Below are 23,934 nucleotides of genomic sequence, written 5' to 3' on the forward strand. Positions count from 1 at the left end.
AGGAACACACCTTCAGCCTGAATGTGTGATGAGCATGCGAACAGCCCGTTCCCGTTACAGCAGGAAGGACGCATGTTGGTGTTGATGGCTGATTTTCTTATCTCTGATCTGCATCAGCTTAACGTCTAACAAACTGGGTTTCCAAAAGGAAAGTGATCGTCTCTGTCCATTAAGTAGCTATTAGCCCGGTGGAACTCATTACACACACTGCTGGCAGGCAGACGAACAAAAAAACAAACAAACAAACAAACAAACATCACATTGTAAAAGGCAACCAAAGGCAGAAGGAACGATCTAAAGAAATAGAGCTATCAAGGAAAAAGAGGGACAGATGTACTGAGTCGGCTGTCCTTTAACAGTATGTGGTCCTCTCAGCTCGGGGTTGTCAAAGTGTCAAAGTGAAACTGCCCTGCCACGACACAGACAGAATTCCAAGAAGGGACTTTTGAAACAAATCTCAATGTAGAATGTGGATTTCACAACTTTAAATCCAGAAGGGCAAACGTAAAGGCTTGTTCCATCAAATCAACGAGCGAAACCAACCAACTGGCTAATCTACTGACCGACCAGCGTGCTTGCGCTCCTATCTTCAACTGTTTACCAACAAACAAATAAACAAACAACAAGAAAATGTATTTGTGTGAAAACGTTGTTGGCAGATGTAAAAAAAAAAGAAATTAATTGACATTTTAAGAAAAGATAACTGAAGTCCGTTTTGGACAAAATAATGACTTAAAATGTTTTTTTTTGTTATCTTTAATTATAGAATATACTTTTGTTATGAAAAGAAAATGACATTTTCTAGACAGGGAGAGAGGTGAGATGGCGATGAGAAGAAATTAAATCTAAATATTCATGGAAGAAAGTCCTGAGGGGGAAAAAAACAGCTTATGAAGATACTGAGTCAGTGAATATATCCCTTAGCTTTTGAGAAATGGACAGCTATACAAACACACCAGGAAAACACTGACAGCAAGTAAAATTCAGCTCTAAGAACACAGGAAAAAAAGAAGAAGAAGATAGAAACAGAGAGAAGTGATTCATAACCGAAACTGATCAAGCTGATCAAAGACGACGCAGAAAAACTATCCTGGCACCAGTTCAGGTTCTACTTTGGTGCACATTTCAGTCCGTAAAGGGTTAAAACCCAACATATAACTGATCAGTCCTGCAGCATAATGTTGCTTCAGTCAGCCAGGATTTAATAAGCAAGATTCATTTAATGTACAATCGGATGTAATCATCATCCGATTGTAAATAAATGTTGATGATACAGGATGTCTTGAGAACATTATTAAAGAACAGATATTTCAGCATAAATTTCTGTGTCTGTGTGCATGCGTTGTATCTTTGCTGCAGCTCTCTTGACCAGGTCTTACCTGCTTTGTTTTCAATGGAACTAAACCGGTTAAATGCAGGCTAAATAATATACATATAAAACCCAGCTCTTATTGCAGACTAAAAGCACAGCTGCTAAAATGTTCTGCGTCTGTCAGCAGATCATGGCGGAGAAATAAAAACCCACTAAAACATCCTCAATAATTAACAGATTCTCAGTGAGGGCGAGTCGTTGCAGCAGCTGCCTGATCTGTTTCAGGAACAACGGAAGCCCAGTCAAGTGAAGTCAGTTCTATTCATACAACCCAAATCACACCCTCTTGGGTGTGGGGGGGGGGGGCTTACAGCAAAGAACACCGCCGCTGGATGGACTGTCCTCGCAGAAATGTTAAACCACGGCCTCAAATCTGTGGCGCGTGAAAAGATAAAAGATATCGGCACAAAAAATAATTGGAGGAAATGAAGGGAGAGACGAGATGACTTGGTGGAGACGGTTGGGAGCGGCGCAGGAGGATGCGATGTGTGACAGCGCTTCCCGTCTCGAGGGCCCAACGGCGGCGCCGTCATGGTTACCAGCATGGCTGTCCTGACACAAACGAGGCATGTCGTACAGAACAGCGCTGTCTGGGGACAATCTGTCTGAGCATAATCGATTCACACAGACACACACGAGAGAGAGAGAGAGAGAGAGAGAGAGAGAGAGAGATGCCAATAACAAGCCGGAGGACAGACGTGCACCGAACTACAGTTGTGAACAAAGTAACACACAAATGCTGCGTTTATCAGGTTTATCGGCAAATTCTGATATTGATCCAATCACACCAGAGCAGTTTAAATAGATAAATACACGTTAAAAGGTCTCCCTTCATGTATTGCATGCAGAGAGAAAAGGCTTAAATCAGTCTATTTTATTTCACCATCGTTGTTTGATTAGAATTTTTTATGGACTGTGCAATGCTTAATAGCTCATTTTGACAATAAGCCCGATATACAATGGGGAATGAACAAATTTGCTTCCAATTGTGTGCACGTTAAATATAGAAACCCACACATGCTAATTCACAGCAGCTTGGATAAACACACATCTTAATGTTCCCCTGTAATAAAAGCAGTGGCGTGCGGAGAAACAAGAATCAAGGCTCGACTAATGCCTGAGCACACACACACACACACATGCACTCTATTCCATACAACGAAAAGACACAGGCACACACAAAATACACAACCGACAGTGACAAATTTCACTTCCCCGCTGTGTATTACACAAGCAGGCCCACTCAGCCCGAGCGTTTGCACCCCTCCACTGCAGCAGAATAGGAACAAGCACACATTAATATTAAAACATGCTGTGAGAACAACAAATCCCCCCCCCCCCCAACCCCAACCCCAACCCCCAACCCCCACCCTCGGTGAGGACTCGGCTGCTCTCTCTCTCTCTCTGGTCATGTGCTCTAATCAGAGCTAATGTGCTGCAGCAGCAGCCTCAAAGGGCTGTCCATCAGTGAAGTAGACCCGCTAAAGACATCATGGATGCCTCCCTGGGGGGGGGGGGGGTAACAATGCGCGCGCGCGCACACACACACACACACACACACACACACACCTAGCTGTGCGCTGCATGTCGATAACTCTTTAGGCATACGGAGCACTGAAATTAAATGGATACACTAGAAGGGGATGCGTTCTTGTTTTCCTCGCCCTATTGGGACTTCAGCTGGTTAAAGCACCCTCTCAATATTATGATGCTTATATAACTTAGCACATTACAGTAGAGGCGGGATTTCACACCTTCTGACCAATAAAGGGGGGGGGGGGGGGGACACAAATCCGATCTGATCAGCCCTGATTATCCAGCAGTGCGTTTCCAGGTTTCCAGATCCGGTCTTACGCTTCCCAAACTGTTCGATGCATCAGCAGGAAAAAAAAGAGTTAAATATTTTTTTGTGTTCAGGATTTGAAATTGGGAAGATTACATCATCTCAACAGCTGATGGTGCTGCCAAGCAACCGCGAGCATTGTAGGTGTAAGGCTAAATGTAGTTGACAGGACCCAAATTTAGAAGTCGGTCTCCTTATATGAAGCATTTCCACAGCGAGTTGCTACACCGAGGTATAATCTCCACTCTGTACACAACAGAATAAATAAGATGCAGTTAAATTAGATGGCAATTCCTTATAATTACTGGGATGAATTTACACAAATCTGTTCAGTATTGAAGCCTTTGACTTGACTCGTGTGTTTGAGGCGTCCTCTGTTGAGGGGTTATTGATCCACCTCCCTCTCTGCAGCATTGGCACGTCCTGCAGAACTGTCGCATCACATGCAGCAACAAGGAACCGGGTCCGTATCCTATCTGAGCGGAGTTTGTATGTTCCCCCCCCCCCCCCCCCCCCCCAGTGTCCGCGTGGGTTTTCTCCAGGTTCTCCGGTTTAATATCCATATTCATGATTCACTGCCTGGTCAAGGTGTTCATCAGGGAGATTTGCTGCGCCTGCAAGCCTCCATTGAGTAGGTGGCACCATGCAGGCTGAGCTCCATTACAGGTACGTTTAGAAAGGTAAGCATTTTAGAGGTTCACTTCACAGGAGGAAAACTGTGCCGTCTTGATTATTCCGGCTGCAAACACACAATAACCTGCTGAGGGCTGCTTGTGTGTTAGTTATTCTAACTCTCATTATTCAAATGTGATTCTTCCCATCACCTGCTTACTATTCCTGGAAATTTGCATGACTTTGTCAGAGATGGTCTTGGTTGACCTTTTATGTCCCCCCCCTGAGGCCTGAATAAATATAATCTGTCACAGGCATGAAATTCATCTTCCCCGATTTAAATGCCCTCTGGCTGTAAGGTTAATCCGCGCTGTCGTTTCAGTCAGAGACGCTGAACTGGGATCAGTTTTTAAATCACAGGCGGCAGCCACTGATGAGCAACAGAGGAACCGCTCACAATTAAGAGAAGCCGATTAAAGGAGGAGGTGAAATCAGAGAAACATTTCTGCTGATTAATAGAAGCACGGCACCTTCCATATTTCACTTTAGCAAGAAACTGATGATTCCAGCTCTTTTTCATGTCAGGTTCATTTGATGTGGTATCATCTGATTTTCTAAAGGAGAGTTTTATCGTCTTAAATTTTAGTTTATTATCAACTGCTACAATGTTTTTTGCATGTTATTTTTAAAGGGTTTCATCTTTCCAGAAGGATATGAATATAAACGAATTGTCACTTAATATCATACTTAAAAATATCATAAATAGTTAATTTAAAACATTAATTTGTAATTTGGGTTTTGTCATATCTGTCTATTATTGAATGCATTGCATCTTTATTGTTATACTCCTACAGAGGCAGTGTGTGAGTGTATGTGTGTGTGTGTGTGTGTGCGACATTTATAGATATCTGGTCAGGTTCCAAACAAAATAGAGATCATTTGAAGAAAAAAAAAAATGCTCCAATAATTTGCATCATTGTGGACAAATGCAAGTCATGCAAAGTCTCATTTGTGTCCTCATGACGAATAAAGGCGCATTGCAACCATGAATTATGCATCAGCGCTTCAGGAGGGTCAGATTAGTCTTGGCTGCATTTCCAGCCGGTGGATAAACAATAGAAGACAGAACAGTCTCCAAAGTCCAAACATACCAGCATCATCACGAGAGGAAATGGGATGTTCCGATTTGCTGCTTTAATCCGATTTGTTCCATATTTCTGTCCTCTGACTTCTTGAACTCTAATCAATCGTCTGCAGTCACCTGACCCTCGATATCAGTTTTTCTTAAGTGGAACTGGTGGATCAGCAGTAAAAACCATACAAAGACATGTTTATGGGCTGTCAAAGTATCATTGGAGAGTAATCGGGGCGCAAAATGACCTGCAGCCTCCAAACAGACGCCACTACATCATTACAGTGATAACAAAAGGCTTAGCTTTAATCCAAAGTGGCATCATTCATTCGCCAGTTTAAGCCCCCCCCAAAAAAACGATGGACTTGAAAGATAAATTACATTCAGGGTGTGTTAAAGTGAAGTTAGAGAAAGGTTGTTACCCAATGCATTCGATGGCCGCCTGGATTTACTGCTCCATTTGTCTTTTCCCTCTTTCCTTCACCTTTGTCTATAAAGGAGGACGTGGAGTGCCGCTGAAATCTTCGCTCCATGTCGCCACTGTTGGCTGAGCAATCGCTGCAGTGAGCAGCCGTCAGCAGTTTAGCGAGGTGATGATGGAGCCTTTAAATTTTACAATCGCAGGGATGAAGATGTGAGGCGTTTGCAGAATTTATTTGGGTTGCTTTTACAGTTTTATTGCAAAAAATAAAATAGACAGAACCTACCCCACGGCTGCCACAGCAGGCACATTTTCCTGATGACTGTATAAAATATGCATTAAAACTTCTGAACTACCCTTTACATCCAGATTCACTGTCCAGTAGCAGGTCGTGTATGCCCAACTAACCTGAATTACGGCAGTTAGCTTGACAAGTTATTCATATCGTCTACGAGCTGAACAATGGATAACTTGAATTTATAGTGTGATGTGTGAGAGAGAAAAAAAAAAAACATATTTTCACTCTCTAAAATATTTGCCTGCAAATCATAGGAGGGTGTTTAAAACTCAGAGAGAGGCTGTAAATGTTTCGTAATAATGACCTCTATGTTACTTGGGTATTTTTTATGTGATCATTTAGTAAATCCTGCAGAAAAGCTTTTGTTTGGATTCCCGTTTTAATTAAAGACCTCGATTTGTGTCCTGACAAACGACGTCCTTGGAAACCCAGACGGCGGCGATTAAGAAAGCGCGTGACATTTAGAGAGCTCATTAAGCAGAGTAACTGATCTGTGAGTCTCTTTTCATCATAGCTGCTATCGATTTGAACATTTGACACTGGAGCGATTCATAGCGCTGCTCCAGTTTTGTCAAGCGTCTGTTAATTGACGGAACGGTATTTCTCGTTATTGATTACACGACTGCTGAGCAGGATCAGACACGATATAAAATCTGTCACTTTTCATGCACCGAAGGACTGAAACATGGAAATGATGGCAAACAGTAGAAATGTTTAGATTGTTTTTGTATTATGTTGTACTCATTATGAACGTGGTTCGGTATTATCAGTATAATACTTTCAGCTTTTGTAACCCCTGGAAACAGTAAATGTCCAACATTGTCTTATTTTGTTGCACAGGATTGTGGGCTGTTTTTTGGGGCTACACAGGTTCCAATTAAGCATAATTATATGAATATCATTTTTGCACTGTTAATTTGAAATTACACTAATTAAAAATTCTCACTACATTTGCCTATATGATAGGATGGTTATATTTCAAACACAGCCTATTTCTTGGCCCCGGAGCAGTAACTATTTGGAGCCATGCTGGTTGCCTGGCAACCACTACCAGTTATGAAATAGCTGCGAGAACACATGCGCCATAAAAAAAAGAAGAAAAAAGAAGTAAATCATGAGTCTGGCTAATTAACAGTTGAAACAAAATAAAACACAATTTATTAGGGAGCGTGAGTATTTTTTGTTGTTGTCGGTCTAAAGCATTTTTTACCAAATATAAATAATGCCTGACTTACAATATACTTATTTTTTTTATGTGTACATTTATAGTCAGGCAGACCTAAGGTATGAACTTTATTATGTTAAACTGCACAGATGTCGAGGAGGCCGTTTTATACAATATTGACTTTTGCCAACGCTTAAATTAAATGTCCCAACTCTCTGTGCTTCTCTGCGATAGACTACTGAGAGCAAGCTGCTTACTGAAGCTCTCCTTAAAAGGCTGAGGTGTCCTAAAAATTGAACTGCGCACGTGATCAAAGATGCGCAACGCTTCAAAGAGCTCGGCGCAGTCACTTCTCTCACATTCGCACCGTTGTCTTCAAACAGAGTGATGAAATCTGCTCTGCAAAACAGATGTGAGGCTCCCATCTCTACTTCGAATGGGAAGTTAGACAGATGCTCATCCTTTGGCTTCAGTTCGATGGCCCTGATAACCAATCGCATGAAGAGAAGGTGAGACAGGTGAGGCTAAAACCTAGATAAGGATGCAAAGCAAACAGGGAGTATAGGCAAGAATCAAAATCCAATAAAGGACACACGTCCACCAAGAGACGACAGTAGAGACCATGTTTGAGAGTATATGTCAGTTCTCAATTTTCAGGACTCGGAATTGGTTCCCTGAGCATGAATGTTTTTGAAATGATGAAAGGAAAGAGTGGGAGAAAAAAAATCCTGGATCAGGATCTTGTTCCAACATCCGAGCCAACATTTGTCCCCGAGCTCAGCTCCTCCGCAAAATACTCGGAAATTGGCTTTAATTACTTTTTGAATCACAACTCCCATGGATGTAAAAGTCGCTGGATGTAAGACTTGCCCTTAGTTTCCACCAAAATCTGTAAAAAAAAAATATATATATATGCATATATTTGTTTTTGTTCTGTTCATCAGGAATCTGAAAAACTGTCGCAGCAGTGCAAGCGCTTTGCCAAAGACCTTCTGGACCAAGTCAGGAGTTCTAGAGTGTTGGAAACCATTTTAAACCACAGAGACAGTGACCAAAGTGAGGAAGTAGAGCCCAGACAGGCCTGGAAGAAGCTCAAACTGGCCATCAAATATCACCAAAGAGTAAAGCGCACCCGGATGAACCATTATATATATATATATATATATATATATATGTGTGTGTAATACCTCAACACACGATTATAATTTGTTCCTGGACCGAGCTCTTGACTCAAATCAATTTTTCTAATATAAAATAACTGAAAACAATTTAATCCATTCCGGCCGTCTAAATCAATGCCAATACAATATTAAAAAACATTTTTAATTGCTACACACACACACACGCACACACACGCACACACACGCACACACACGCACACACACAATATGCCGTGACAATAAAGTGCATCAAAGCAGCAGCACCTAAAATGTTCAACAACTCTATGAGCTGCTCTCTTTGTTAATTAAGGGCTCCTCATTTACATAATAATGAATTACAGCTGACACTTTTAAATCTGTGTGTGATTCCAAATGACAACAAAACGCTCCAGGACTTTTTACAACTCCGGGTAAAGCTCCTAAACTGACACGAGTGATTTACCGGCATTATGTTCCGCCTGGAAATGACTTGTTTGTCGCTGCAGCCCCGCTTGAAGCTGCGAATCAGAGAATAAGGGATGCTTTACTTGCCAGGAAGTGAAACCCAGAATATCAGATTCTTTTTTTTTTTACAGTCTAGTTACATCCGTGTGGACTTCTTTTTTTACTCTCCTGCAGATCAGAGCAGCACAACCTTCAGAAGTAAAGGAGTTAACCGGATCCAAGGGTGTCTTTTTATTCTCGGTGAAGTGGTTTTGCACTTTTCCATCAATGAGCAGTCACTCTTCTCATCTTCAAAAGCCAAACAGGCTAAGTAGTGAGGGTCCTTGAATAACTGCTAAAGCATCTGCCGGCTCATTCACTGTCGACTGTGAGGCTCCAGCGCATCGCTGGAGCAGGAATCTGACACCAATTCTCAATCCTCTGCAGCTGTTAAATCATTTCAGGTTCTTGTGCTGAAACGGGCAGAAGAAGAAAAAGAGCGCTATGCGTTTATTTATGGCTGAGCTGCCTGGGAAAGGCTAAACACAATGAAAATTGTGTCAGTCACCCTTTTAGCACCCCCTCTAGAGTGGATTTACTGGCTGATCTACGGATCCCCAGAGAGCCCAATCTTAGGTTATGTTAGATCATGACCTCATAGGGAGGGGTGGTGGAAAAAGGACGTTAAATCAGGTGGCAAGACAAACCTCTAAACGTGATGAGCCACACACACACACACACACACACACACACACACACAATTTTAATCCTGTTTGCTCGCTGCAGTCGTCCAGGACGAGGCAGCAGGGCACGGAGATATATGGCGTGAGAAGTGAAACGATGAAGCAAGCCATGATGGGACACACACACAAACACACAAACACACACACACACACACACACACAAACACACAAACAGCAGAGGTTGAGAGGAGACGGCGACGGACCGAGGAGATGTGACATCGAGTTCTCTCATCTGTGTGTGCGGAACGTTTTGTGCCGACGACAACCTCCACCAGAATCCGAAGCGTAGAGTCAGCATCTATTTTTCTTATAATGTTTTTAGGATTACGATGTCTGGGTAAATTATTCGATTGTTTTATTCCAATGCCGTTTTGTACATTGAGTGGTGCTACGCTGTGTATTTGTTGGCGGAAGAAGCCATTAAATGTCAGGGTGGATCCAGATTATACAGTCAGGTCCTATTCTTTTTTTGGGGGGGGGTTAGACAAGATGAACACATGTTGATGGGGATTGTTCAGCCTCAGAAGAGCTATACATGCACATCGCCTGAAGTGATGAATAAAAGCTATTTTCACGGATTCTGTATTTAAAAAGAAAGACAGACACACAAGTCTCGTTATCTCTCTCTCACTGGGATAACCAATCACATTCCAGAGATTGCCGGTTGAAGTCCAGCCCAAAAAAAGAACCTTTTGTGCAGCTTATCTGCAGAAAACTATTTTTGCTGCATTGTTGACGTCTTCAAAGATGTAAAAATGACGCGAGACGAGACAAGAGACAAGAGACGCAGCAGTGGAAATAAAAGCAAGAAGGACTGATGAGTCCAACGTAGTACAGAGAGACCTGGAGTCTAACGACTCCTATCGATTACTTGAAGGTCACGCTGACAAAATAAAATGAAAGTGGGGCGTGACATCACTAAAAATGTCCAGTCACTTCTTCCATTAGAGCGCAGTGCAGTGACGGCAGAGGAGGACCAATCTGTCAAAACACATCTGACATCTCTTGGGGGGGGGGGATGAGAAATGTATGTTTACAGTGACGGCAGTTTGAGTCTCACAATAGGACAAGATGAATGAGTGACATCTGTCGAGCCGCTCATTGGAGCGCAGCTGGAATACGAAGCAGGGCGAGCTCTTACGTTATTCTCCTTCGGTCTGCCGTCACTGCCGCTGACTGATCCGGTGTTTAAACGGCAATCCGTAAATGGAAAGGATTTCAATTGTTCCTGTGATAAACCCCCCCCAGCAGGCCTGACGAGAATAAGCGGAAGTTATTGCTGCCTCTCTAAATTATTGATCCGCTGCTCGTAAAATGTTGCATTGGAGATATGATGCCTTATTTGAATGAAAGTCATCATTCATTTTGGTTCATTATAACAAGCTGCCTTGCTCAAGGGCGTTTTGGACTGGCAGAGCGCTATTTATTGATGGAAATGGCCAAAGTCTGTTATGCATGTGCCGTGTCTCAGAAGTAGCATCAGAACATTAATAGTATAAACATCTGTTTAGCTCTTAGCGGCTAAAAATAAAGCTCACCCCTACAAATGAAGCACAAATCACCTTTTAAAATGATTTCTTCAAACAATTATGGAAAATGCTCGAGCAATGCGGAAAGCTTTTTTTAACAACTCCAAATCCACTGTTAGAACTCGGAACCCCAGGAAGCAGAGGCGAACCCGAGAGATTCCGTTTTACGTATTTTACTGAAGCACGAAACGACGAAATGCAAAGCAACTTTGGAGAGGCCTGGGAATATGAACAAAAAACAGAGCTGAAAAAATATATATATATATACGTACGTGTGTGTGTGTGTGTATATACACAATTACACAAACGGGCGGTCGTAGCAAAAATAACAGAACAACCAAAAACAAACTCTGCCGAACTAAACCTCTCTCACAAAAACGGTCTTAAACTGTCGGGTAGGCACCAAAAACAACAACACGACCACAACGAAGACGCACGCACAAAAGAGAACCTGCAGCTGACAAGGTGGTGGAACCAACACTGAACAGAACCAGAACCAGAAGGGGGGGAACCGACGAGACAGCGTTACACACAGACAGTAATCTGGCAGCAGAGCGCAGGCAGGGCCGCAGCTCAAAGCTAATGGTGATGACGGGACGAGCGTCTCTAAGGCGTAGAGGCCACTCCCACCAATCCGCCAGCCGCAGCATCGGATAGAGAACGTATATTATCTCCTCTAATAATGAAGAGAGATGATTATTCCACTTGACATTACCTGGCATGCGTCATCTGTCACTAGGAGTAACTTTTCATTCATGTAATTAACTAGTCGATCGGGGATATAGAAGATGACGGCTGGGTTTTTTCTTTTAATTATAGATGTTAAAGGAAACTTTCTGAAATACTAAGATAATAAAAATCATACAAAATCATACCCATTAGCTCCTGCCCTTATAGTGAAGATAATCCATCTAACAGTGAGAGGATATCTCTCTCTCGTCCCCCATGGCTCCAGTCTTTCATTTGAATTTTCGACCTGCCAACATTTTGAAACGAGTCGCCTCGTTCTCATTCCACCTTCTCACCTAAATCTCTTCCCATTTCCCTCGCCACAGTTTAACTCTTCCCGCTTGGATTTATCATCACGAAACAACTCCTGTAATATGATGAATTCTAATAAGACTGCATCTGTGAGAAACGCACCCCCACAATGCCAGTTTATTCCAGCACCCACCTACAAGGTCGAATGGAAGTTTTGGAGGAGGCAGTTCCGCTGATGGACCCCCCCCCCCCCCCTGCAGCGTTTCATTTGTCTTCCTGTCTCTTTATCTTTCTCCTTAAAATGCCCGACTCACTGCTGCACACCAGCAATAATTCTGTTTTGTCACCGGCATTAGAGCCAATGATCCAGCTGCCCACTGCTGCAGCAAACACACACACACACACACACACACACAAGAGCAGAAGCATCAGTCACTCCTGACAACGCGCACACGCTAACAGTGTTTGGGTTACACACAGCTAATGGCAGACAAACAGAGCGACCAGGTACTCTGCAGCACACAGAAATAAAATCAGCCCATTATCTCTGGAACTAATTGCTGTGTTTTTGTAATTGCTCTGCACCCATTGTTTGTCGAATCACGGACGACTGCTATTCCTGCACATTCATTTCGGAAATAAATTGCTTTCCCGTCACAGCGCCGCGATCATTGTGCAGCTGCTGGTTTGCCTTTTCTCGAGTACTGGACTGGGGGTTGGGAGTCGATGCGTCGCCGCTCGGAAGGGGGGGGGGGTCGCGTGGGAGAGTTGCTTAACTGGCAAAACATTCACGATGCAGAAAGTCTGCCGGAAGTCGAAACGCCGCAGGACTCCGGCGATCCGGGTGACACGACGCCTTAAACCTTTACAAATTCACGCTATGTGTAATTGAGCACACATGATGCTAAAATGCTAGCATTGGCATGCAAATTACAGCTCAAATATTGCTCGTGTTCACGCTTTATTCGGCATCTGGGTCTGGGATTTTCTAACACACGTGTTCACATGGCTTTAAATGCTGTGTTGATGCGTGCTCCCCGCGCACGTGCCTTTAATATTCATGCATGCGTCTGCCCGTGTGTTGACGCAGCAAACACGGCGCTGCAACTTGCTTTGAACAAGAACAAAGGCACGAGGTCTCCCCTGAAGCTTAGCAAGCTCCATCATGTCAAGCAGCTGCATCCCCTTTGGTTTCACTTGAGCACTGCACGTGTTAGACCAGAAAGGAGAGCTTTACGAGTCCATAGCTCGGCAGGTCCGACCCACTTAACCCATGGCCCTATTCCCACTTAACCCATGAAACCCGGTTTACAACTTCTGCTGTTACTGACAGACGCCGAAACCCACGTTCAAGCAACGAGGTTGCGATTCAAAGGCGACTCTGCCTTTTCATCAATCGGGAAAATGCTGTGTTTACAGCTCTGATGCCACGTTGCATTTCTGCAGGAAAAAGATGAGGCTGCTCATCTTTCACGACTCTGGTTAAAACATGCTGAACATAAAACACACGTGCACTGGCGTGAGTTTCCCGTTATTCGCATGGAGGCAACTTTCTTCCGTGCATCTCAGCAGACGATATGGTGACCTGGTGAAATGAACGCAGCCTTCCGTCTCTCCTTTATTTTTCCCAGCGACCTCTGAATCTCGGCCCCTCTCCTGAACAGCTGGCCTTTTACACTCATTCTATGATCCCATCCGGTCTGATGGGATTGCCACTGTGTGATTACCACACTTCACTCCTCTGTAACTGCCGACAAAAAAGAAATCAAGGTTAAGAAGTTTCATTTGAAATTCATGAGCTTCCTTTTCTCCTTGTCCTTTCCTCTACCTTTGCTTTTTTTTTTTAAATCCTGCTCTCAACGGAGGGCAGAGAAATAGGAAGTAAGATTTATCAACGAGCGAAGATTCAAAGTTCCTGCTAACATGCAAATAATCTCAAACGAATTACACAGTAAAGACAAAGCTGAAATGTCACAAAACCTCCGTTATTCAGCCGAATAAAAGAATGTTGCTCATTTTATGGCAAAAAAAAACAAAACACGTTAACGATCGCCTGACTTTTCCTGTTTGCGGAAACCGTTAGCGTGGGCGTCGACTGTCGGAATTGAACCTATACATTCTCAGGCACAGTGATGTCATAACGCTTCTATTTTTAGACCAATCAGATCAGATCTGTCAGCGCACAACCCAACAGACACAACAAACTGAAAAAGATTCAAGCGCATCGATCACCAGCACTCTCACACACGTCATCTTTGCCACCGTCTCTCTCACTCACACACACACACACACACACACACACACACACACACACACACACCACAAAAAGGTGTGTGTGTGTGTGTTTCAGAAATCCACACATACATTATAAAATCATACATATGTTTTTTGATTGTTTGTATGTTTGTTTGTTTACTTGCTTCCCTTAGGGGGTGGGGGGGAGGATGAGATGATAAGACACTAAATCAATCAAGAAATAAGCAACAAGGTGGAGTTCCTACTGAAAAAACTGTCAGAAGGGATTTGCATCTCGACTTCAATATCAGCTCTAAGAAAATAACACAAAAATGGGACTTCCTTCAAAAGGACAGCTTCATTAAAGGGGATTGAACCACAGTATAGTATCAACCAAAGAATAAAAGCATCCATATAAATGATCTTTGTTCTGAATCAATATCGACCACAAAACCCGGCTTTGGCGCAGCGGCTGTTCCTCGACCGGATTGTCTCTGGCCGTCCCTCTGCAGAGCTGAGCAGTGTGTGTGTGCGGGGGGGGGGGGGGGGGGGGGGGGGCAGCACAGCTTTTCTCGGCTCCACTCTGCTGCAGAAAGTGGCCACACCAATGACTTGTGCTCATTGCGCAGCAGGAAGGCGCCCCGACGTTCCTGGTGCTTCCTGAAAACAGGTTTCATTAGCTAATGTTTCCAGGATGACAGACGACTCTGGTGTAAAGTCACGCTGAGGAAATGGGACGGACAAAAGCAGATTCATCCGGACGTGTTGGGTCTCTTCCTGGATTCGGTTCATATGTTTCTGATTTACTGACGGATCACAACTTTTCTTTTGTGCCCTAAACCGTTTTTAGACTTGTGTATTTTTTAAGACATTTCATTCAGCACCCATGCAGCGTTGCATTTGTACTTGATGCAGATCACTGCGCTAAAACTCTGGGGATGCTCCTCACAATACTTTTTAATGGGGTTTAAATGCACCAATCAAGGAGTCTAAAATTAAGGAAACTCTCAGCACAATGTAAATTAAAAGGTATTTACAGTCATTGATATGTGTAATAGAAGCTACAGTAAAATATAAGTATGAAGGTGAAATTAAAGGTCAAATAAGTCAGAAAAGCTCTAATCTATCGCCAAATCAATCAATCTGCATGGTGGATCCAGAGATGTCTCAGAGATACCAATCCTGATCCTGTGTTTGTTGCTTCGTCAGCAGGATTGCAGAAAAATTACAAAACCAATTTCAATGACACTGGGCGGGGGGGAGGGGGGGGGGATCTTCATCCAGAATAAACACCTTCAAGTTTTGGCGTGGATCCGGATGAAGGCGTCTAGCGGACGAGGGTATCAGCCTGAATTTATCATGGAGAAAACCAGGACGGATTGTTTCAGGTCACAGACGTGTGTGTGTGCGTGCTCATTAGCAGACACTTCAGAGGGGATTATGTAGATGCTGATGCTGGGAAGGACTGGTGATGATGTCATTCTCTGATTAATGTGACTCCAGTACCTGCTAATAAAACAGAACGACGCCGTGTGTTCAGTGATGTAACGGATTAATGGAAACCAGTAAAATGATTCACTGTGTGTGTGTGTCGTCTATGGTGATGCAGGTTTCATTCGCCATTCAATTACATCCTGGCAGGGTCATTTTCATTATAGTAGAGGAAAGGAGATATGGAGAGGAGGCGAGAGGGAGAGAAAACACGGGGAAGAAAGGACAGAGGGAGGGAAGAAGGAGGTGAGAGCAGAGGAAAGGAGCTGAGGAGTTATGGTCAGTAAAAAGTAGAAGAGGACTTCAGGTGATTCGAGAGGAGAAAGGAGAGGGAAGAAGAGGGGAATAAAGGGAATAGGAGCAAAGAAAAAGAGGTGAAATAAACTTACGGTCAGGAAATAAAGAAAGGAGACAGGAAAAGGAGGTGAGATATCAAGTTAATGTATTTTTAATGGAAAAACAGGCGGCAAGAGGAGGAGAGGAGAGAAGACGAGGGAAGGGAAAAAGGAAGGAAGGTAGGAGAAGAGACAGCAGAGGAAATCAACTGAGGGTGCAAGAAGCAACAAAAATAAGTATAGAGAGGAATGAGAAGAAGACAGAACGAAGGGAGGAGAAAAGAAGTGGAAGAGGAGAGAAAAGGAGAGAAAAGGCAAGACAGAGGGAAGAAACAGAAATAGAGAAGCGAGTGGAGAGACGAGAGCGAGGAGGAGTCTGTGCGAGAATGACGAAACGAGCCATGAGATGAGGAGTAAATGAGGAAAGAGGGAGCAAGAGAAGAGTCTGAGGTAAACATGGAGAAATGAAGGAGGGATGGAGTGAGAGAGCAGTATGTAAAAAAGATCACCACTGAGTGATGAAGAAGAAAGGGAACAGAATAGAGAGCAGCGTGTCCGCAGAGCCCCGTCTCACCCTGCTGCACAAAACAATCACAAGCCCAGCATCCCTCTCTCTCTCTCCCTCGCTATCACTCCATCTATATCTGTAAAAATAAAAAAACGAGTGGAGGAGGAAGAAAGAGGGAGAGCGATAGAGGCCTCGCCCACACAGGTCGGCGTGGAGCAGAAATCGCGAAACGGAGAGAAAAAGATGACGTTCAACTTTCTCTGCTTCATCCTATACATCCAGGTCTTCAGTCAACCACAACAACAACGACAACGACAACGACAATAAATAACACAACAATCCCATTCCAACTAACGGATCATTAAAGGGGGGGGGGTCACCTCCATGATGGAAACGAGTCAATGTCTCCGGAAGAGCTCGCCAACATTGTTCTAACAGGAGACGAGACACATGTACATTCTGACGAAGTGGATCCAGCATCCCTGCCTCTGGGGGGGGGGGGGGGGGTCAGGCGTCAGGCGTCTGGGATGTGCCAGGCTCCAGCTGCTCCCACTTCATATCTAAATTTTTCAGAGCAGCAGTGACGCAGGAGCAAATCTGCTGATGCTGCTCAACGAAGCAAAGAGGACGTGGGGGGGGGGGGGGTGAAGATTAACAAACCACTGGAGACCTAACATGTAACAATAAACATTAAAACTTTAAGGTCACAGCAAAGTCGTTCATCTAAATTAGAGTTTGATGTCCTTTTTTTTTCGGTGCCGTGTTAAATTATTCTGAGCTCGACCTCAAAGTTTCCTTTGATCTCCTCTTCCAGTCCGAGAGACATGTCGCGTGAAGACACTTTCATCCTGCGCTGGCTGCATGTGAGCTTTAAAAAAAAAAAAAAAAAAGGAAAAGACACACAGACATTTCCTGAACCAGATTGGAATCCGTCTCTCATGCAGCAACGTTTGAATCAAGCAAAAAAAAAAAAAGAATGTAAACGAAATGGTGAGAGAGAAGGTCATGGATCAGTGAAGTGTGATCCGTTACGCAACCGATTGCCGGAAGGATGGAGCTGAAAATGAGTCTTGTGTTTATGTTTGGCATTTAAAAATATAAAACTGCATCGACTCCATCTGGTCCATGCGTGTCCATGCGTGTCCATGCGTGTCCATGCGTGTCCCCTATTTAATCTCAAATGCAGCTCTTGCATTTTGTAGTTATTGACAGATCTATTGGTGATTTTTCAATGAGCTGCTTGGTGTCAACTTTTTACGCATCCCTCTTATAACCGGAAAAAAAAAAAACACAAATGTTATCCATGCAGCGCCCCGAAATAAACCAGCTCATATATATACGCATTTCAATCTCTTCCAAAGGCCATTTAGCTCATGGGACTGACAGCAAAACGCGGCCCTGTTGCGTGCGGGATTGGAGGTTTGCTGTTTGTGCTGATGCTCTGCATCTGTGCGTGTGCGTGTGCGTGCGCGCGTTGCGTCAGCAAAAAACTTCATGTTTTGGCTGACATTTAAAAAGGAGGCTGTACTGCCCCTTCAGGTGGAGAGGGGGGGGGGGGGGGGGAGGAAGGGTTTGATATGCAGGACGAAACCTTTTGGGGGTTCGAGCGCGCGCACCGAGGTGCACGCACGCACATGCATGAAACAAACAACCAAACAAACAACACTTGCTCACAAACAGACAGTGTCCGTCATCGATCTCCCTGTCATTTCTGATCCGTTGGATTTTTTTAAATTCTCCCTCTTCTGTATGCCCCTTCCGCGCGCGCGCGCACACACACAAACACACAGTACATATACAAACACGGAGAAGGAGCGCTGCACCTCACAGGCACGCGCATACACAAACTACATCTGCTGCGCACCCAAAAACGCAAAAAGACGCATCGAAGGGAGAAACAGAGACGCACACAAACTCTCTGTCTCTTCCTCTCTCTTCCTCTCCTACACGCACGAGCGCACGCGCCACGCACACACAAGCTCCCGCGCATTTTCTCTGCGCCTCCTCTCATTCCAGCATTAGTCAACAAGAGTCAGGACGCACAAGCCACCCACCTTGAGCACCAAACCCTCTCTGCCTGCAACATGCTCCATCATCATCATCGCCACCATTATCACTCCATCATCTTCATCATCATCACCAACAAACAAAACCACAACCCGTTATTGCGTTAACATCCCCAGACCCGCAGGTGTGGAGCCGCACGGGGGGGGGGGGGGGGGAGATCAGGTCATGTGAGGGACGTCACTGTCGTCTTACCCCCGACTCGACAGGTAACACGCACGCATGAGCCGAGCGCGTGCGCCGCTCAGCCGCGTTTGTGTACCGATTAAAGGTGATCCGATTTGATTTGGAGTTAAAAGACGCAGAAAGAGGAATTAGCCGGTGTTTGTTTCCTACCTTTACCGGAGAGGCTCCGCCTGGCAGGACAAACAAACAAACAAACGAGCGTTGCTTTCCTCCCTAATTCTTGATTAGTCCCCTCTGCGCGCGTCTCACTCTCCGTTCCGTTCTCTCTCTCTCTCTCTCTCCAAGCTCTGCGCGTATATGTCTCTCTATTTTCTCGCGGGATTTCCTCCTCCGCCTTCCTCTCGTCTTGTCCTTTCTCCTCCTCCTCCTCCTTGTCTTCCTCCGTGCTCCTCAGGATCAGCTCGTCCTCCTCGCGCCACCTGGACGGAGACGGTGCTGATGCTGCTCCTCCGAGCGGCGCATCCTGATGGGAGGCTGTGCGGGGAGGAGGCGATGAAAGGAGGGTCTCTCTCTCTCTCTCTCTCTCTCTCTCTAGCTCCCTCTCTCTCTGATGGGATCGATCCCGGAGCAACAGGTGGTTTTAATGCTGGAGACGCACCAGTATAGCAGCGGCATCACTGGTTTGAAACCAGCAGGAGTCGCATCATCTCTCTGCGCATCCCGCTGTTCAATGACTATACTATTGGTTAAAGACCGTATTTCACACACATCTATACGCACAGCCAACACGCGCACGCACACACACACACATTGAAGAAATGCAGCACAACCTCAGCTTCCTGTCGGATGAGGCTGCTGTTTGTCCCAGAGAGAAGAATACATGTTTAAATGTCTATAATGACATTTTCATTGTGCATCACTCTTTTTTTTTTTACCAGCCGTAGAGATAAAAAATGTATCTTCATATAGTTCAAAATATGCGGACATAAAAAGTACGACTCATGCTTATTTTCTTCCCCTCCCTTTCTCCTGCTCCTACATATTTTTGCCTTTAGAATTTCATCGTTTCTCCCCATCCTCAATATTCCTCCTCAACACTCCTCCATTGCTTGACACCTTTTCCTTAACCTCTGCTCCACCTCCTCTCTTTTTTATTCCCAAGTCACCTTCTCCTCATTCCTTGATTACTCTTTTCTCATCCTTCCTTCCACTCTCTTTCCATCTCCTCTCTTGCTCGAAGACGTCCCCCTCCTTCTGTTGAACTTACTTCTGCTTCTTCTCCTGGGTCTCCTTTCCCCCCCCCCCCGACCACATCTCCTTTCTCCTGCCGGGTCCGTCCTCCCATTCGCCTCTCGCCATCCTGACTGAACTGTCAGATTTAACAATTTTTCAAAGCGCATCATTGCTCTCTGTGTGCCCGCAGTGTTTTGTGTATCCTAGTGATGAATTAGAAAAGAGATATTGAATGTCGTGAATAGAAGGGGGGGGGGGGGGGGGGGGGGGGGGGAGAAAGACAGGTTTAGATGACACAAAGTAGAAGAGAACATCCTCAGCCCTGTCATAATTAATTTCAACCGTGGTGAAAATGGTTTGGCGTGGACCAGAGGGAGCAGAGCGACCATCGATTCTCCATTGCAGTGATGATGGCGCCATCAGCAAAGAGCCCAGCCAAAAGTAACGGCGAGCATCTGCTGCATTTTATCATCGGGTTCAACTCCCTCTCCCAGCTCTGTCCTCACGACACCACATCGTCACGACATGGATTGCCGGCTCAAACACCTGCATTTGAAATAAACTCAAATCAGACCCATATAGAAGTTTTGGCTTCAAAGAAATAGAAGCTCAGATATTGGATTTAAAATGCAATTTAAAAAAAGGTTGAAAACTGAAGAGATATAATACATAAATTGCATTAAACAAAGGATTTGGTTCTAACTTGGGAGCTGCAGGCTTCCTACTATGAGGAGGCAGTTTGCTGCTTCCCAACCTAAACTAGGGTTAGGGTTAAAAAAAGCACTCAGAGAGCGCTGGCCTCCGCCGAGCTGCTCATTCCCCTTGAAATTGGGTTTCAATATTAAAATGTAATATATTTACCTAACATCATTCTGGATCCGATCTGGATGAAGTTTGTGGTAGGATAGAGATCCCAACCCTACAATACTGTGTCAAATTCCATAAACATTAGTCAATAATCAACCAAGATATTGAGGAACTAATTTTGAAGCTCTCTTGACTGCAACGTTACAGAACATTTAAAACTGATCCAGAATCCAGAATCTCTTCTGGATCATCACCGAAATTGAGTCATCTGTTCCTGATAACATCGCCAACATTTCCCAAAGATTTCATCAAGATCCATCCAGAATTTCTTGAGTTAGACAAACAAAGCTATATTTACATTTAAACGGTGTATTTGCTGTGCGGTTCTAAGAGCAGCTCATGGCTACATGATTCTCTCCATGTCGCTGTTCACCCATAATCTCCTTCCTAAGTGGTCTCTGGGTCTCAGCGGTTACAAGCTTCACATCTTCTGCAGAGGGCAGAGGTGGAAGGAAGCGTCCCTGCGCTCCATGATGTCTTTATGTAACGCCATGAAGATGATCTCATGTGAATAAAAGACTTAACATGCAGGCAGATTCGGCCAGCCTGAGGATTAGAAGCAGCTATTTCCTTTCTTCTTCACTCTATCCATATCTGCAGATATGTGTGGGTTCTTCCATGCATGTCAACCCATAAGGAGGCTGCATGAGTTCAGTGCGACCCCGATGAAGGGGGGAGGGCGGGGGGCGGGATTAAAAAGATTTTTAAAAAGCAACTCCAATGACATTTTGTGCCCATTTGTAGGTTAGAGCATTTCCACAAGCTGTTTCTGTCTGTTTAGGATTGATGACAGACAAACACTTTTTCTTTGCAAAGCTCCTCCCTTTGGCTCACGTCTCATTCAGCCATCGAGGCAAGGAAGCAGCCGTGACAAGAGTCTTGGATGACAACTTTCTAAAACATCATGAACATAGTGAAAAGGTAACTGATGTTGCGCCTGAAGAAGAATTGAAATGAGAAGGGGAAAAGGCATTAAAAAGATGGAGAGGGATAAAACGCACACTGTAATGTTTTCCTCTTCTGTTCGCGCTTTCGCCTCATCCCGAAACGGCCACTGTCCTCCTTTCAACCTGAGCGGCTAAACAGATTAGCATCCTGTCCCCAAACCGCTGCAGCAGCAATCCCATCAGCCCCCACTTCATGTGTCTGTTACCCACTCATCCCGTCTGTGCCCCGACTCACAGTATTTAATTACAGCAGTAAAAGTGATGACGAGGAGGAGGAGGAGAAGGAGAGTTTTTCATCAGATGAATGCCGTTTCAATTTCTAATCTCCCCAGGCCATGATGCTCGATGAAGTATGGAGAGTGGGAAAGGAGATGGAGAGGGAGAGGGAGCGAGAGAGAGAGAGAGAGAGAGCAATGACTTGACTGACACAAAGACAGAGATGGAGGAAGGTTAATAAAAATGTCCAGGAATCAGAAATCTGCTGATTGTTGGAGGAACTGAAGTTCAGGCTCTGTCTCCTGTGAAATATTCACGAGTCTCATCAGACAGGTATCGTTATTACATCACAATGATCATTTTCTAGATTAAAATATCAAGCCCCCAAAAGAAAAATCTGCCATTCTCCGATATTAAGGTTGCAAATTATGAGGAACAGCAAGCAGGGGACGTGAAGGGGGCATTTTGCCCACCAGAGGGCGCCATCTGGACATTAAGGGAGAATTCAGTGTTTATTGATCTCACAGTTATGGCAGTAACTAATTAAAAAGAAATGCCTGCAAAGTGGCAAAAAAATAATTAAAAATTGGATGAATAACGTAAGAACCAAACGAGAAACAGAAAGACGGGCGGGCGCCAGCAAAACTTAAACTAAAACACACCGCCTAAAACAAAGATACTGACAAGAACAGAGGGGCGGGCTGGAGTCCAGAAGGAAAACGGGTAAACGCAAAAACAGCCTGATATAATCACCCAAATACTTGCTGACAAGCAGACTGGCAGGAACAACATGGAGGGAACGGCAGGGCAAGAAGCAACTACTATTCTGGCAGAGACTGAACAGGAACGCAGGAACTAAGTTAGGTGGCGGATGACGAGCCGAGATGAGCTTCAGGCGTGTCTCGTCAGCGATCCGCCAGTTCCCTCGCAGCGGCGCCTGACAAGAATGTTCAGAACCGAGTGAGGAGCAAACAGAGGGACGCAGGTCGACACGCCATTCAAACAAAATCACAATCGGAAGAGAACCGTGACAGACAGATGTACTTCACCACAAGCAAATCTTCGTTTGTCACCAGCATAACAGGATTCAAATGAGCTGCGACTGAAACCGGTGCTCATTCAAATGAACTGTTGTCAAACACCTGCTGGGCCATGAATCTGTGTCCACCAGGCGCTCCGCGGTGGGCAATCCTGCCTCTGGCCCGAGTCTGGTTGTGCACCCTGGTCTGTGGCGCATCCCTCCACAATGATTCCTCCAAATAATGTAATGATTACACTTAATAATGTGCATGCGCACAGGGAGGTGGAGGTTAAATGCACACATTGCTAGCTATTTTTTTATTTTTTTATTTTTCTTAACAAGCGTTAAAATTCGAATAAAGTCTCGCAAAATTTGCCGTCCATTTCTAAACACATACAGTATATGAAAACGTGCAAAAAAATAAATAAAAATCAACTGGTGAAACACAATAAAGTATTTAATTGAAGTCACTTTTGGAAACGGGGTTGTAACGCCTCCCAGCAGCCTCAGCGAGTGGGCTTAAGCAAATCAGACCTATTTGAATATGTTGTGAATGAAGAGTGAAAAGTCAGAGCCCGTTTGGAGTTAGAGGCAAGTGAGGCAGGAGGAGGGCGATCAAAAGCAAACCCCCGATAAGGTTGGTCCTCGTGTCTTTTAACATTATTAATCATGATGCAATAACTGATTGTTTCTTTTAAACTATTGTATTTTTGCTCTTCTTGTCCAGATATGGCAACAAACACTTCCTTTGAAGACCTCCTCCCTTATGGCATGCATTGCTTTCGCAATAGACAAAACGCCTTAATCTTAACCTCATACTTCATCACGCATGTCTTCCTCCTCCTCCCCACGTGCGTCCTCATCCTCTACCTCGGTCTCCGGCAATGGCGGCAGCGGAGCGCGAGTCACTCGGACATCTACACCTACCATAGTATCGTCTTGGAGCTGTTTGCGGTCTCAGGGTCCATCCTCTCTTGTAGCAGTTTGTATACATTGAATTTATATGTGCTACTTGTGGGGTTCTTCCTTTGGTGCCTCACCTGGACAGGCCAGACGCTCTTTCATGTCCTGACCAGCTTGGACCGCTACGTGGCTGCCGTCCATCCCGTCACCTACCTGAGCCTGAGAGGGGAGAGGGGCGTCACAATCAGAAACGTCACCATTGGATGTGCGTGGATGCTCTCTTTCGGAGGAGCCGGTCTGATGGTTTCA

The sequence above is a fragment of the Brachionichthys hirsutus genome, chromosome 23, assembly GCF_040956055.1.
Source record: "Brachionichthys hirsutus isolate HB-005 chromosome 23, CSIRO-AGI_Bhir_v1, whole genome shotgun sequence".
Classification (NCBI taxonomy): Eukaryota; Metazoa; Chordata; class Actinopteri; order Lophiiformes; family Brachionichthyidae; genus Brachionichthys; species Brachionichthys hirsutus.